Below are 15,607 nucleotides of genomic sequence, written 5' to 3'. Positions count from 1 at the left end.
TAAATATAGGTAATAGTACGCATTTGTTTAGACGTATTATAAATGGATTATCCTTTGTATTATTATTTCTACTTTATTTCTTTCATATTTTAAATTGTTTTCTTTAAATAAAATATATTTATTTTGGTTTGAGATTTTTCTCTTTTGTCGGGTTCAGTACGCGAGTAAATTATTGCGTAAATCAAATCTGTTAGGTTTTCTGTTCTGTTTTCTTATGTTTTCTTTTTGAATACTTTCACATATTTATCGTTATCCGCGTCTTTCATAACACAACTTTGAATACCTATAATAACATAATATTGGTTCGTGTTTTGTGATACTATAAGTGTAACACATATACCTATTATGTATAAAATATTATATAGTATGGAGAGTGGAGACTGGAGACCCTTTACAATGAATAACAATAGCAACACGCAATAGGTATACGTACATATTATTATACTGCAGCTCACTCGATGGTTTTTAAATGCATTTATATTATGCAAGTACAATATATAGTGAATGATAAAATATCGTTGGTACACCTATCGTCCTATGTCGGTAAAAGCATCATATTAAAGAAGTATTATAAAGATAGTATTGTGGTTGCGAATAATATAATAATATGTTATCCGAATAAAATGTTATATTGATTTTCTGACATTATTTTCATTCGATATCGTATCGGAATACACACGGCCGTGATTCTGTTCATTCGCAAAAATTATTGTCTTTCCTATTATTGTATTTTATGAAAACTCGACAGTAAATACAGAAATAATACAAAAATGATAACATTATGAGATTTCATTTTGAACGCTGAACGAGGAGTAAAATTGGACTGTTAAAAATGGAATGTTCGAATTTTATGTTAACGACTCAACAGTCTTTTGAAGTCTGAATATGTATTTTGTTCAAACAAATTTTATTTCTCTCGGATTTTGTAACTAAACGTTATATTTCTGTATTTGATTATTTTTTATTTTTACATTTGTCTCTGTTCCCTTGTCAAAAACATTATATTATATTATCTCTTTTGATATCGTATTATAAAAGGTCTTCTTCTTTAATTTATACTCATTCGTGATACGGTCATTAACTATGAGCAATTCTATTTTGCGCAAAATGAAATAGTTCTTGTTCTATCTATAAGTACTTATTTAATATCATATACTATATATAGGAGATTGGTTTATACAAATACATAATACTAAATATAATAGGATCTTACAAGCATATTATAATATGGTTTCAGGAAATTCCAAGGGTACAATATAGTAAGGTGACTTAGAACTATTTATCAGTAAATACTATAAATGTTTATGTATAAAATATATTTTATCTTAAGAATTCAAATACATTTGATAAAATAAATTGCATGAATAACATAGAAAAATATTAATAATAATACCCTATCAAACGATTTTTTTTTTAAGTTAATAATATATATTTTAAATAGAACACCAATCTTCACAGTTCACATATACGATAAATAGCGAATTTCGATCAAGTGAGTATTGGTGGTTGCTCGTTTTAAAACTTTTATAATATTGTAATGTAATTTATTATGTGGATTCTTTTCAAAAATGTATTTTTTCATTTATTTTTTATTCCAAACATAATGTTCGTGTTGACAAGAATGTATATGTCACACGCGTTATTGCTATTGGCCAACTATTCTTTTGTCCTCCCGCAAGCGATAAATACGATTTTTATTTTTTTGATTCACATCCGTCTCTGTTTTGTCTGGCTCCATCTCAAATCTTAATGGACGACACTGAAACAAACTCTGGACATTTTATGTACACCACCGCCTGTACATGTTTCAATAAAATTAAACATTTATAATAAAGTAGGTACATAAATATTATAATATAATTAATATGTACAAAATATACTCACAATATAGATTCTAGATTAAAATTAATATTTGATACTTAATATTCGACTGGGATAGTTTATGGTAAATTTGTTTCAAATTGCATCCAAAACAGTACATAGAATAGTTATAAAATATAGTCAAAATAGAAGAAATTTATAGAATAAAAATTCCAAAATATTGTCTAAAAATAAAAAAATAAAAAATAAAAGTTGGCATATTAAGTTAATTTATGCATGAAAAGAATTTTGTACTATGTTGTAGGTCGTTCAAAAAATAATCAAATCCAAATACTAATGCTAGTAATACTATTATATTATGACTGATATTATATTATAATTATAACTAATCTTAATACAAATCACTAGGGTTTTAAAATTTCATGAAATTTATTTGATGAAAAATAAAAATAAAATGCTTATTATACCTAAAAGTTTATAGTCGTCAACTTCTAAGTGAATATTTTTAAAAGTTGGTTTATTCTATGAAACAAAAAAAATATGTAACATATTTAGATATAATTTATAAGTTGTTTAACAAATCTATAATAGTTATAACAAACTATATGATCTAAGTATTAAATAATGAGCCCAGAGCACCACATCACTCAACCACATATACACACGTATTATACGACTTTTGTACACTTTATAATAAATAATTACTGAAAATCCACTATTATTTCATTCACTGTTGGAATTGACTTCAACTTTATTTCAAACCATTATCTTTTGGATCACTGATATACAAAAATATTTTAAAACTCATGTAAAAAAATGTTTTTATTCTCAAAATTATGCCAGGAATATTTTTCAGTACTATAAAATATAGAATACACAAATATGAAATAATAAATCAACAAAATTAATATGTTTTCTTTAATTCTAAATGTGTAATCAATTTATTGTTTCTAATCATCTATAACCAAACACGTTTAAAAGAAGAAAAAATATTTTTCATGATTTCATTGAAATATTTCAAGAACAGTGAAATTTTCAATTTTGAAATATTTCAAATTTAGAACCCTACAAATCACTATAGTTTAAAATTATGTCATATTTATTATATTGTGTCAAATAGCGCATCCATCAACTTAGCCATAAATAAATATAATTTTGATAAAAATAAAATATACTGTATATATTTACTACAATGTAATACTCATTCCAGTTGAATATAATAATTGTTTAAGATCATACAATAACAAAGGATTCCTAAAAATAAAAATGCACATCATTATAAAACCAATAAATCTTCACTTCAATCAAAATGTAATACAATAAAAAATAATCAATATTATTTTTTTAATATTGATTTAAATTTAATTTCAAATATTGTTGAAGCATAATAATTTTCAATTCTTTATTATTGAAAAATCTATATGGAATGCAGATGTGTAACTACTTTTAAAATAATTAGTTGGAGTAAGCTCATATATCGACGTTTATAGGTGGGTAGTATATTAATCCCAACATTATGTGACTGAAAAATAGCTAGTATGCAATTGTCATAAAAGTTTGGGCGGTAGCACTATAAATTTAAAAATAATTACTCAACAAGAATTCAAAACTACATAATACATCAACCTAGTCGAAAGCGTATTTTTCCATAAACACCGTAATTCTTTCTTTCTTTTTTTTTGTTCTGATATATTGTACTAAAACTTATCAACTGGCTCGACGTTATTCATTGATCATTCTATAGTACCTATATAACATTTTTATACACTATATATTATACATGTACGCTTAATTCTTGCTCAACAATCTTACAAAATACACTATAACTATTAACTATCTTATATCTTGGTGTTAAATCAAAGTTATATTTTATATGAACATTTGATATTTTATTGTTTTTAAACTGTACAAATTTATTTAGCATAAGGTTAGTTATTAACAAAAAGAAATAAAGCAAACATTAGTCAAGTGGTATACGTAAATCAATTATTTCAATAACCTTTTATTATATTAATTAAAGATAATGCAAGTAAGAATATTCACAACGTAGAGAAGACGTTAATTATTTATAATTAATATATTTTATTTTATTGTTTCTCTAGTTAAGGACTTAAAGTATATTAGGTAACAATGTTTTTCAAGTATTATTATTTTATTTAGTTTAAGCACGTCTCACAAATATGTATGAATTCAAATTCAAGTTTAATAGAAACTTAAATTATTCCATAACTTTTAATAAGAATATATTTTAGACTTTGAGTAACAAACTGCATATAGTCTAAAAACCGTGCTAGTCATAAGCTTTAAAATAAAAATTTAATTAAAAAAAACACTGTTATTAACTGCCATTATAAAAACTACAGTAATAAATCAATAAAAAACATAAGTTAAAAAAAAACTGGTTTTTCTGCATAATAGGTAATAAGTATATAAAACTGATGTGTTAAAATTGAGTTATTTAATGATAAATAGTTATTATTCTGAACTAATGAGACGAGAGAATCATACACTATTTCTGGGAACAGCTGAGATCGGTCGTAGGTACATTATATTATATTAGGTACCTACCTATTAGTACATTTTCAACTCGATTTTTTAACTAATTTTTACAATAAAAATACATATTGTCAGAGTTCATAAATGGTGCGAACCGCGAATATAATTCGTGGTTCAATAGCTTAACATTAATATAAATATTTTGATTATTGCATAGTAATATACGTAAAAGTGTCAAGTTTACAATTTTTTAATGTGTTATGCTTATACATGATATTATAAACATACGTTATGTATACGTCTTACAATTTTCGCTATGAATTTTAAGACTGATGGTGTAGTTTGTTTTTTTTTTTAATTTAATAATTTATTATTATCAAAACAACAGTTATTATACATAATACAATTTTAATATTATAAATAACACATTATTTACTATTTAGTAGGTAATGTTTAAAAAAAATAATACAAAAATATTTCTATTATTTATAATATACTTATATAGAATTTATAATATGTTAAAAAATATTGTAAAAAATAAATAAATATTATTAAATAATTTCTTTAAAAATCTTATTTTAATAAAGCAGTGAAAATTAAGTTAACTAAATAGTAAATACACAATAGTTTTATACTTTTATAAGATATATCTAAATCTAAATTACCTAGAAAAACAAGGAATGCGCTGTAATTACATTAATAGAAGCTGAGAGAAATGAGAAGGTAAAAAAGTAGAAAAGTTTGGTATAGAAAGATTTACGACGTATAACGATATACATCTCTTAAATTGAAACACAAGATAAAAAAAAAAAACTAACCCGATAGTTGATAACATAAGATTAGATTGAAGAAGTTATTAAAAAAAAAATAAGTGATTACATTTCATATGAAACCTTCTAGATAAGAATCAAATTTGTTAAAAGGTGCAATATAGGTTTTATTAAAATATAAAACATATAAAAACGATTGCATCTTGTTCCATTTGAGTAACAAAAAAAACTGTTTGATGAAAAATAATATAATACCTATCATATTTCGAATAATATATTTGTTATGTGAAGAAAATAAGTATCACATTAAACAAAATTGTATTTTGTATTATTAATGAACGTTACTTTTTTGGTATCATTTAATAACCAAGTGGCGACCGCGTATGCCAAGTATTGACTACAGATCTAAACCAATATGGTTACCTGTTGTAAGTTGTAACAATGTTATAGTCACCACGCCCTCGCATGATACTACATACGATGTAGCTATAAATCTGGGTCTAGACTTAAAAGTTGAAGAATGTATCTACATATTAAAATTGAACAAAATGCCTACATAGTTGTTATTTATGTGATAGAACTAGGAAACAACAATTAATGAACTGTAGTTTTCTATTGTTTTGAGACACGGTATTATTATTTTTTTTTAATGCTGAGACACGTATTTTGGAGGCATTTTTGGTACCAATGTTCATAGCACTTAGCAATGTGGCGTGCCACCTCTGTGTTACTCTATTATTATACTGCAGGCACATATTATTGTATAGATAATAATAGTTTATTATCTCTGTGGACAAATATACGGGGAGAGGGCAAGAGAGGCTTTTAGATGAGCGCTTAGATGAGATGCTATATTTTATTAGTAAGGTAGAGAATATGTGAGTTTGTGCACAATGATACAATTGGATGCGACACGTGAGGTTCAGGTACCAGAACCTATCATGCAAGTGGCTGCTTACCCTACGCAGAGACGGGCTCGAGTTAATTCTTTTGCAGGGTGTGGGAAAGGTATGTTAGCCCTAAAAAGATCTATTTTATTTTCAATTATGAAACCACATTGAAGATTGCTGGCCTTGGACGAGTACCGTTTCGGTTTGCTTGACGAGATTGGCTGATATATTCGTTGTCCTCGAGGCCACCGATAAAATGTTCATCGGTGCATTGTCGACGCGTAGTTCATCATGGTCTCTCGTGTGGTGACTTTATGGCCGGATAGCCGTCGGGTGCGGTCGATGGATCACCGGAATCACACTATATTGGCTCTTTGATGACCGAGGGGTGTTTACCTTCAGGTGCGGGGGCTGTTGGATCTTTGCCGCGACGGAGAGCTCTTGTTGGCTCACCGAGTAGCTCCCGGTACTCAGTGGATAATCTAGGGATTTTTTTTTTTGGGGGGGGGGGGGGGGCATGGGAGGCAAAAGTACAAAAAGTACAAAAATTGGCTAAACACAGTGTAAAACATAGTGAAATTACGGCAAATTAAGGGTGGGGGGGCAAACCCGTAGATACGCCACTGCCGGCACTGGTCGAAGATTGGCCGTATTCTGTGAAGGTTTTGCTGAATTTTCCGGTGACGATTCTCTTTGAATGGGTCGTCGACGCAACAGGAGAGCTCTTGTCGGCTCACTGAGTAGCTGCCAGCACTGGTCGTCAATAGGCCATATTCTGTGAAACTCTTTCCCCGTGGCGATTACTGTCAGGTCTCTGTATACCTGCCGTCACGGGTCGTCGATCGATCGAATTTTGTATTTCTGTGAAGCTCTTATTAACTTTCCGGGTGGCGCGCCATGGCGACTGCAGCTGTCGGGTATCAGGGCGTCGACGCAACGGGAGAGCATTTCTGGTAAATCGGTTGAATTCTCGGTAACTTTATGCGTGGGCTGTCAAGATCCTGCGGTCGCTGGTAGTCATTATACCGGGTTCTCGGTAGCACCTGAGTACGTCTTGATGCTGGCTGGTTATTCGCTGGTTGTCTTCTGTTCATTTGGCTTACTTATTCAGCCAATATTTTAACATAAAAAAAAATTAATTATATCCGTGTTTTTAAGCTCAAGAAATAATTCTTGTTTTTTTCTCAATTGTTAAATTTACCGATTATGTTTTTAAAACTTCAGTATCGATCAATAAAACTACAGTACAATGGGACAAGAAAGAAAGGCTTGAAATACCTAAACTCGTTAAAAGCGCATATCGTGGAAAGTTAATATAAATTGGTTTTGCGAGACAGCAAACTTATTATTTATTTATTTAAGGTCAATGTGGCGTTTATGTATGTTGAATGTTGATCTCTGAAACTGAAATCGTTAATTATTCGCTATTTGTGAAATTGAAAACAGTTTATACAACGTACAAACGTATAAATGATATTTTATAGTCCTTTTTGCACAGACTTCGGCAAACATTTTCTCATCCATCATTCGAATATTCCGCTTTTCTGATTTGTCAGACTTCATCGGACACGGAAACTTTGATGTTGTGAAACCAACCATTCCGCGTGACTTATTCGACAGAACGAGTACCTATATATTGTGAGTGTGTTTGCCCTTGTATGGCTGTAAGTGAAGATAACTCTTGACTTCTTACTAGTTCCTATAGTGACGGTATATAAGAAGTCTCGTACTATGTTCGCAGTTAAACTTGGTTGTTAAAATATGCGCTAGCGCAAGGCAAATATAAACGCTTAAACAAACGTATGTGTATAATGAACGTGTGAAACGGCGTCTCAACCATAGAACCATATTTTAATTATCATGTCCCAAAGACATTTTGCTTATTGGCATGGCGATCACAACGAAGAAATTAATATATCTTATACGAATGAAAGTATATGACTTCATGTGCTAATGAAATAATGTCAAAACGGTCGTTAGGCGAGTCGTCATAAAACTATATCTTAGATAAATATTACGGTTCTATGTATAATACTATATTATTTGAGTATGAGTATTGAGTATATACGGATAACATGACAAAGGATATCAGAAAATAAACGACACACTATACTGCTATAAGTCACACAACTCAAATAACATTTTAATTTGTAGAAACCCATTATATTGGAGTTTCGATACGGATTTTTTTTTTTTGTTGGCAATGTTTTAATCATAATATTATATTTCAGAGCCCCATATTTTATAAAATATTGTACTGCACTTGGATTTAGAGACGTTCTATCTTTGATCATCTCATCGCGTTTTAATTACTATTATAGGTATGTATTTTTAATTTGAAAGCGTAAATCGTCGGATTCGAAAAACTATTCGAAGTTGACAGTTTGACACGGTTTTTATACCACATTAGTAATTGTTTATAATATTATGAATGTAATATGTGTTTGAGCATTACGTACCTATTTACAAAATATTTCACATATAGTTTGGAATTTCAACACAGTGATTGATCGCTCATTAACATTTCTCAGAAGTACATTTCAGGCATGATAATTTCACATTAGTTTCAAATGAAATATAAAAAAAATATATACGCCAAAAATAGCTCAACATTTATTTTTTTCGTGCATGAATTAAAATAACGCACCCGTTGTTATATTTTAACATACCGTTTTAATTATTTCAAAACTTCTATGGAAATAATATTTTGTTAATATTAAATTGTACGTTATAATATTATAACAATAATAATATATTGAAAGTATTAATTTCTAAATGAGTCGCCGAAATAAGTTCATTTTATGTTGTTCGTATAAAACTAATACTTTGTGTAAAGCGTCGAACAAAATAACTTTTTAGCTGAATAATACAATATATATATATTTATATTATACTCAATTCTCAAAGTTTGTTCAGTATGGAATCATGAAGTAAATATAGAGTTCGATTTTTTTGAGAAAAAATTACATGAAACAAAATAAATTCCATCGCCCGTTTCGTACTCTGGACCCTATAGACTCGCCAAAAGAAAGAGCCGAGAGAGGAAAACTATTCTAAAAATAAAAAGTATTTCAAATCCTTCCGGCTAACCACAAAGCATTCTGAGAGAATATACCAGATTGTGATATATTAAAACTCGATAAAGAATTTCAAAATACTGTATTCAATAATAGTATATTACTTTGGCATTGTTGTAAAGTATAATACGAATATAATATAAAATTTTCCAGTACAAAAATTATCAAGAAAATAAAATTCTTTGTCTACAAATTTATCTCTTTAATCAATATAATGTGTTTCACGTAATATTATGCTGAACATTGTGGTATTTCTACTTTTTCAAACATAATATTATTATTTTAGGATTTGCAAAGTCTGAAGTATTAATAACAATTATTGTCACTGAAATAGTAAAATGTCCTCATCGCCCATAATTTTAAGAAATGATTAAAAACAATTTTAAATATAGATTTGAGCAAAAGTTATAAGATACATAATATATAGTTTGTTGATATTACATTGCTTAGTTATTTTCGTCACACCCTATAATAATAAGTAGTAGACTTGTGCATCCATAATATATATCATGGTCTCTATATTACCATGTGTACGATATTATAATATATTAAGATTTTGCCCATCGACCGACATTTTTAATGAGAGGTATGATCCATAAAAAAAGTACCTTTACTGCATCTGCTGACATTATAAGTTATAGCCTACCTACGTGGCAGGGATGGCTATGCTACGGCTCACTGCTTATTATTCCTGTAATCCAATAAGATGCAAAACATTTTTACAAGTGTAAAGTACATCATTCGTCGCTACGCTCAGAATCTAAAATATAAATTATTAAATCAGATTATTGTTTTTTATACAACAATTTATACAATATCTAGTTTCACTTGATAAAGATATCTAACCTAAAATAATGATCGTGGCCCAATATTTAGCAATAATTATTATATTATGCCAATGGATTTTTGACGAACACTCGTAGACAATCAACACAATATATATGTATTGGTTTTTGGCCATATGTTATATGATGATATATATTCTCAGTCTATGATAATATCATATTAATATGCACTATTATTGAGTATATCATATAAATTCCTATAGCCATTACAAGTGGAGAATAAAATGAATAATTCAATGGGAAAACATTTGAGGTTGACAACGATTCTTCTCGGTATAAAATTAAAAATCATTGTATAATAATAGGGTGCACTGAGTACTCGCATCTGCACTAGAACCTTTGTGCAGTGGATGAATGTCGTGACGTGGTGAATTAATTAATTCAAATGCTATACGATCGTCCTATAAACAATTTTACCCACAAAAATAATATTATGCTATTGCGTTTATTCTGTTCCGTCACCAACAAGGTATGTTAAGAATGCAAGTCCCTATTATAATATTATGCAGCTTATTATGGGAAATGATTTTTTTACGTATTTTAAATGGTCTACCCTTGGGAAATATTTGATCGCATAAATATCACAACATATTTTATAAATTAATGCGACTTTGAATTTCACACATTCCGACATTCCCGTTACGAGGTTTAAGTCTATTCAGTAACTATTCAGGAACTTACACGCCATTTTAATCTAACAATTAATATTTTCATTAACTTGAATTAAATCCACAATATAAATTATAATACTATGAATTCTTCAATGATAACATTTGGAAATCATGATCACCATTAATTATAGGCAGGTCATACTAGGTACCTTATACCTAAATCAAAAATGTTAACTGTAATTGCATACAAATTCGATAATCCTTAAAAAAAATTGTATTGAATATTAGCATGGTCTTTCTAGTGCATGTTTTTATTATTTTGCTATGTACACATATCAATTTAAACAAATCACATGTGTTCAAACAATCTGAACATATTGTCTGTATTAATAAAGTCATTGTAATTAATACTTCTGTGAGCTTCAAATATCAATTTAAACATGATAAACATTTACAAACAACGATAACTGATAAGGAGCCTATAAATATATTATCCAATTGAAAAATTCAACATAAAAAAGATAAGTACAATAATAAGCTAAATTCTGTATCTACTCCTATGCTACTTCATATAAGTTCATAATATTCTTACTAATGTACAATACATTAAATTAAAATAATAATTTAGTCATTATTTTTTTAAAGATATAAACATAAGTTATTATACAATTTGTAACTATAAATGTAACAAAGTTAGTTTAACTTGTAACCAGCTTCAAATTCTCAAAGCTGCTTGTAACTAGATATACAACTTAAATGTAACTTAAGCAGTTACAACTAATCGAGTGATTCCCCCATTTCCGATCACGGGTCACTATTTGATGTTTATAGGAATGTTGAATATTTCAGATTCCGTTAAGCTCTGATGTATATTGTTTAAATCCAGCATAAGTTTGTAAAGTTTCTATTAACATTTATTGTTAGCCACTAAATAAATATATTATGTATTTTACAGTTATTTCATAAAAAATTCCCAACGCCAATACTATTCATTTTAAACCGGAATGTACCTATTAGTGCAAATACATTTGACAGATTATATTGGGTAGCGATATTTTTATAATAGTAAGCATGATATTATTAAAATAATATTGGATTTAAAATAAAATAATTAAACTAAATAGAGTATAATATTACATTGTAAGAGTACCTACAACTAGAATTTTTGTTATGGATTGAATGGCGGAAGAAAGATCTAATAGTAGCTCGCCTATAAAGAAAGTTGGAAAACAGTGCATTATAATAGTCATATATCAGATGCACTTTGAAAGGAGAATTAATTAACCATTCATAAATTTAATTAAATTTCATGTGCCTTCTAATAATATTATATTGTATATTATTTTAATTGTATTAATCGTTTCGTTTGAACTAAGTTTCTGGAAGCTTATTTGATTTCCAAAGTCAAAAGAATCGTACCCAAATCAAAAAAGCGACAATAATTTACATAGACCTTTTTTTTTTTACAAATATTTATATATTTTTGACGGTCAGCGTAGACAGTACGATAACATAATACCTAATAATAATGGAAATTGATTTATTGATTTGAATTTTTTTTTTTTTAAGTATAGGCTTCAGATTAGAGTTCATTAACATAAATCCAACACTACGGCGTTGAAACAACTAATAGTACTGTAGACTGATTAAATTTTAAATTTGTTTCGTCCTGTCCGCAGAAACGTTGCGGAAGTACCCGCTGGCGGCCGTTGTGCGCCGGGTGGCCACCAAACCGTACGTTGTGCCCGGCACCGGTGGCCGTGGCACCATCGAACCGGATTCGCTGATCGTTGTGCCGGTGCACGAGCTGCACCATGACGCCGAACACTTTCCCGAGCCGGAAAAGTTCCAGCCACACCGATTTCCCGGATAACTGTCGTCCGCGTACATGCCACATGGCAGTGGACCGCAGTCCTACATCGGTAAGTACGCGAAATAATACCATACAACGTTTTATGATTTGTTATTTGACACGTCGAGATAATTGTGGGCGGATATATAGGTTTATGACAATTATAAATAATGATGTGAAGTCGGTTCGTCGATGTTGCCATGTCCCCTCGACCTTTCAGAAAGTATAATTATTTAAATACCAATCGAATAAATAATATTATTAAATACAAACATCAACATACACATTTAAAAAATATACTTTAAACACGTCTTGTCCAAAATAAATATATTATGACCGGACTCTCGTGCAACCGGATTTGTATTATGTATTAGGCGATATCTTTAGTATACGATGGTTAAAAGACGTATTTCGAATTGAGTGGTGACGAGATATAATAAGTCAACAGACAAATGCCCATAGAGTTTAGCATAAAATATATTATGTACGTGGGTAGTCTTTTAATACTTATTTTGTATTTTTAAACATAAAATTGAATAATAAAAAAAAGGTTTTAAATTTTTAACAAGTATACATTTGATTGTTCGGTTTTAAATTCAAGTTACGCCCACGGATTAAGGGAGGGAATATTATAGTTCTCTCGTTTCAGACACGCTCCCTCCACTATAAATTATTATAATGCTCGTACGGTGTAATCTGCGTGCGTTTTATTTTTGCCACACAACCTCACATCCACCATGTCCTCGTACTCATCCCTAATAATCATTCTGCTGTAGTAGGATACGACGTCTACGATCCCATCGGATTTGTATACATATTATAATATCATGTCAAAGTCAAAGCCCGATCGCTTTGTACGCACATGCACACACACACACACACACACACACACACACACACACACACACACACATATATATTATATATATATAATGTCATAAAAGCTAGGTCTTACTGCTAGGATTTACTAATCACGATCGGCGAAACACGCCAGCTTTTTCCGTCCTGTTTCTAAAAGCTATTTGTATACGGCTTGCGTATGATGTACAAAATAATATATATAGGTATATGTTAGTTGAAGCCGAATGAATCGATTATGCCCGCGGAAAAGCGACGCTGCAAATTAGGTATACTATAATATAACGGTCGAGATACTTCAAGTATATAGCCTGTTGTCACGAGTGTGCTTCAGTGTAAATTGTTTGCTTCTGTTGTCCGGTGGTCAAGGATTTTTCGGAAGCGTTAGGAACAAAACGAAAAGTACAACGGAAATAGGTAAGAAAATATTATGTTTCCGTACTGCGTGATCAAATAAAATAATATAACTGTGTTATCTAAACTAACACTATATATAGGTATATCGTCCACTATATTCACCAATAATTGGTATACTTGGAACCAATATTATTTTATAATATTTTGTAAGTATATATTGCTGATATCATACAAGTCCATAATAATATTATTTGTTTTTCAAAATAAATATCTATATGCTTCCTCCATCTGTATTTTTTACAACGACTTTTTCGTGGGCTCGAGAACAATTAGTTATTTTAAACGATTTGACACACAGATATTTTAAGCAAAAAAGTTTTACTTTTATGTTTCAGCTCAATCGTTTTATTCAATCGATTGGTATGGCTACTACAACTAACCTATTTTGTGCATGTCATACAAGTTCAATTAAATATCATAGCATTCTGAATACAGTATAATACTGCAGTTGGAGTAATTCATAATAATGATCAATATTGTATACAATTTACAAGAATTTTAACCATTATAGTCCTATACATTTAAGAAATATATTTTGTCTGCATTAATTTTTTAACTGTACAGAAAAATATTGCTAAATGTGCACACTTAATGACTGAAGGCGTCTATTAAATAACACGATGCTCCGTTTTTGCAAATTTTTAATTAAAAATCTTCTAAGATAGAAAGTTTACTTGAACTTTGGAAATCGTTATTCACGTGGATACTTTCAAGTTAATATAATATTAAATCTTAAAAATAAATTTTAATTCGTACTTTTTTGTGTATTTAAATATTTTATACTGAAACTATCTGTTTTTTTCACTGAATTGACAACAAGTTTTATTTATTTATTTTTATTATTTGTGCTAACTTATTTTAATATGAGTATAAAAGATGAACAATATTATAAAATAAGTAGGTAGTTAAGTTGATAAATATTATAAGTTTTAAAAATAATAAGTTGTTATTTGTAAAAGAAAGAGTACCTTTGATAGTAAACAACCAATATTATTATGTGGGAACGACAGCGCATTGTCATCATACGAAGCAAGTTTAATACCATTAATACCGAAACTCCAATATAGAGTATGACATTGGCGCGCATACGGGGGTGACAAGGGGGTGTTTCACACCCCCCAAGTCTTAAATTGGCAGCACCAGATTTTTTTGAGCTAAAAATATTGTTTTAAGTTTAATTTTGCGTTTATAGGAATGAGTTAACTAACATACTGTCTTTATCTATATATTATATACAGTATTGGGTAATTGAGTTTGTAATATTAATATGTTACTTAATTATAACGCACGTCATTATATCGGCTATTATAACTCAAGTTTATTTTTAGTATTTGTAGGTATTCCTAGAATATCGAATAAGATTTTGTTTTTGAATAATGTCCACTGTTATCGTTATGATGGTTTGAAGAAAATAATTATATTAATTGTTATTATTTAGTTTGATAATATAGACGTATTCAACCGTCTATTGTTAGTTGTAGTAGTGTAATAGAGTTTTTTTTAATGTAGTAATTTATTATTTTATTTGAAATTGTGGGTGGTAAAGACCCCATCGGGTCACTTTGGGCTAAAACATTTTAGCACTCGCAAGTTTAGGACTGAATGTGCACCTATGGAGTACGACAACGTTCAGTTCAAGGACGTGTCAGCTCTGGAGCTGTCCTGTTCTCGGGGAGAATACAATAATCAACCAGACAGCTCCTTTTGCGTATTATATTGGGTTAAATAATAATCGAGTCAACGGGTATTTATTATAACACAGGAACGTCAGTCGTTTTTTTTCTTTATAGGAATATGGCTGTAATACTTAAATAAATATAATATTTTAATTTCTGAGCGGAGTGATGGATGTATTGGTTTTACAACGATGTGTGTATCTTGGATTTTTTTTAAATCTAATAACACTTTTTATAGTTTCAAAAGTAAAAATGTCCAAGTAATTTATAAGGTAAAGTAAATCAGGACAAACG

The 15,607-nt window shown here is 29.3% G+C and overlaps 1 protein-coding gene and 1 pseudogene across 1 annotated transcript in view; one reads left to right on the top strand and one right to left on the bottom strand.

The window, feature by feature from the left end:
- The window catches only part of LOC132943392 (protein amalgam-like), a 365,040-nt gene that overhangs the window by 221,956 nt on the left and 127,477 nt on the right, over nt 1-15,607 (bottom strand). The gene's annotated exons all lie outside the window — the stretch shown is intronic.
- The window catches only part of LOC132942827 (cytochrome P450 6a8-like), a 63,604-nt pseudogene that overhangs the window by 40,179 nt on the left and 7,818 nt on the right, over nt 1-15,607 (top strand).

The sequence above is a fragment of the Metopolophium dirhodum genome, chromosome 4, assembly GCF_019925205.1.
Source record: "Metopolophium dirhodum isolate CAU chromosome 4, ASM1992520v1, whole genome shotgun sequence".
In the NCBI taxonomy this organism is placed as follows: domain Eukaryota; kingdom Metazoa; phylum Arthropoda; class Insecta; order Hemiptera; family Aphididae; genus Metopolophium; species Metopolophium dirhodum.
The sequence above is the reverse complement of the archived record's forward strand: the minus strand, read 5'-3'. Positions and strand labels throughout refer to the sequence as shown.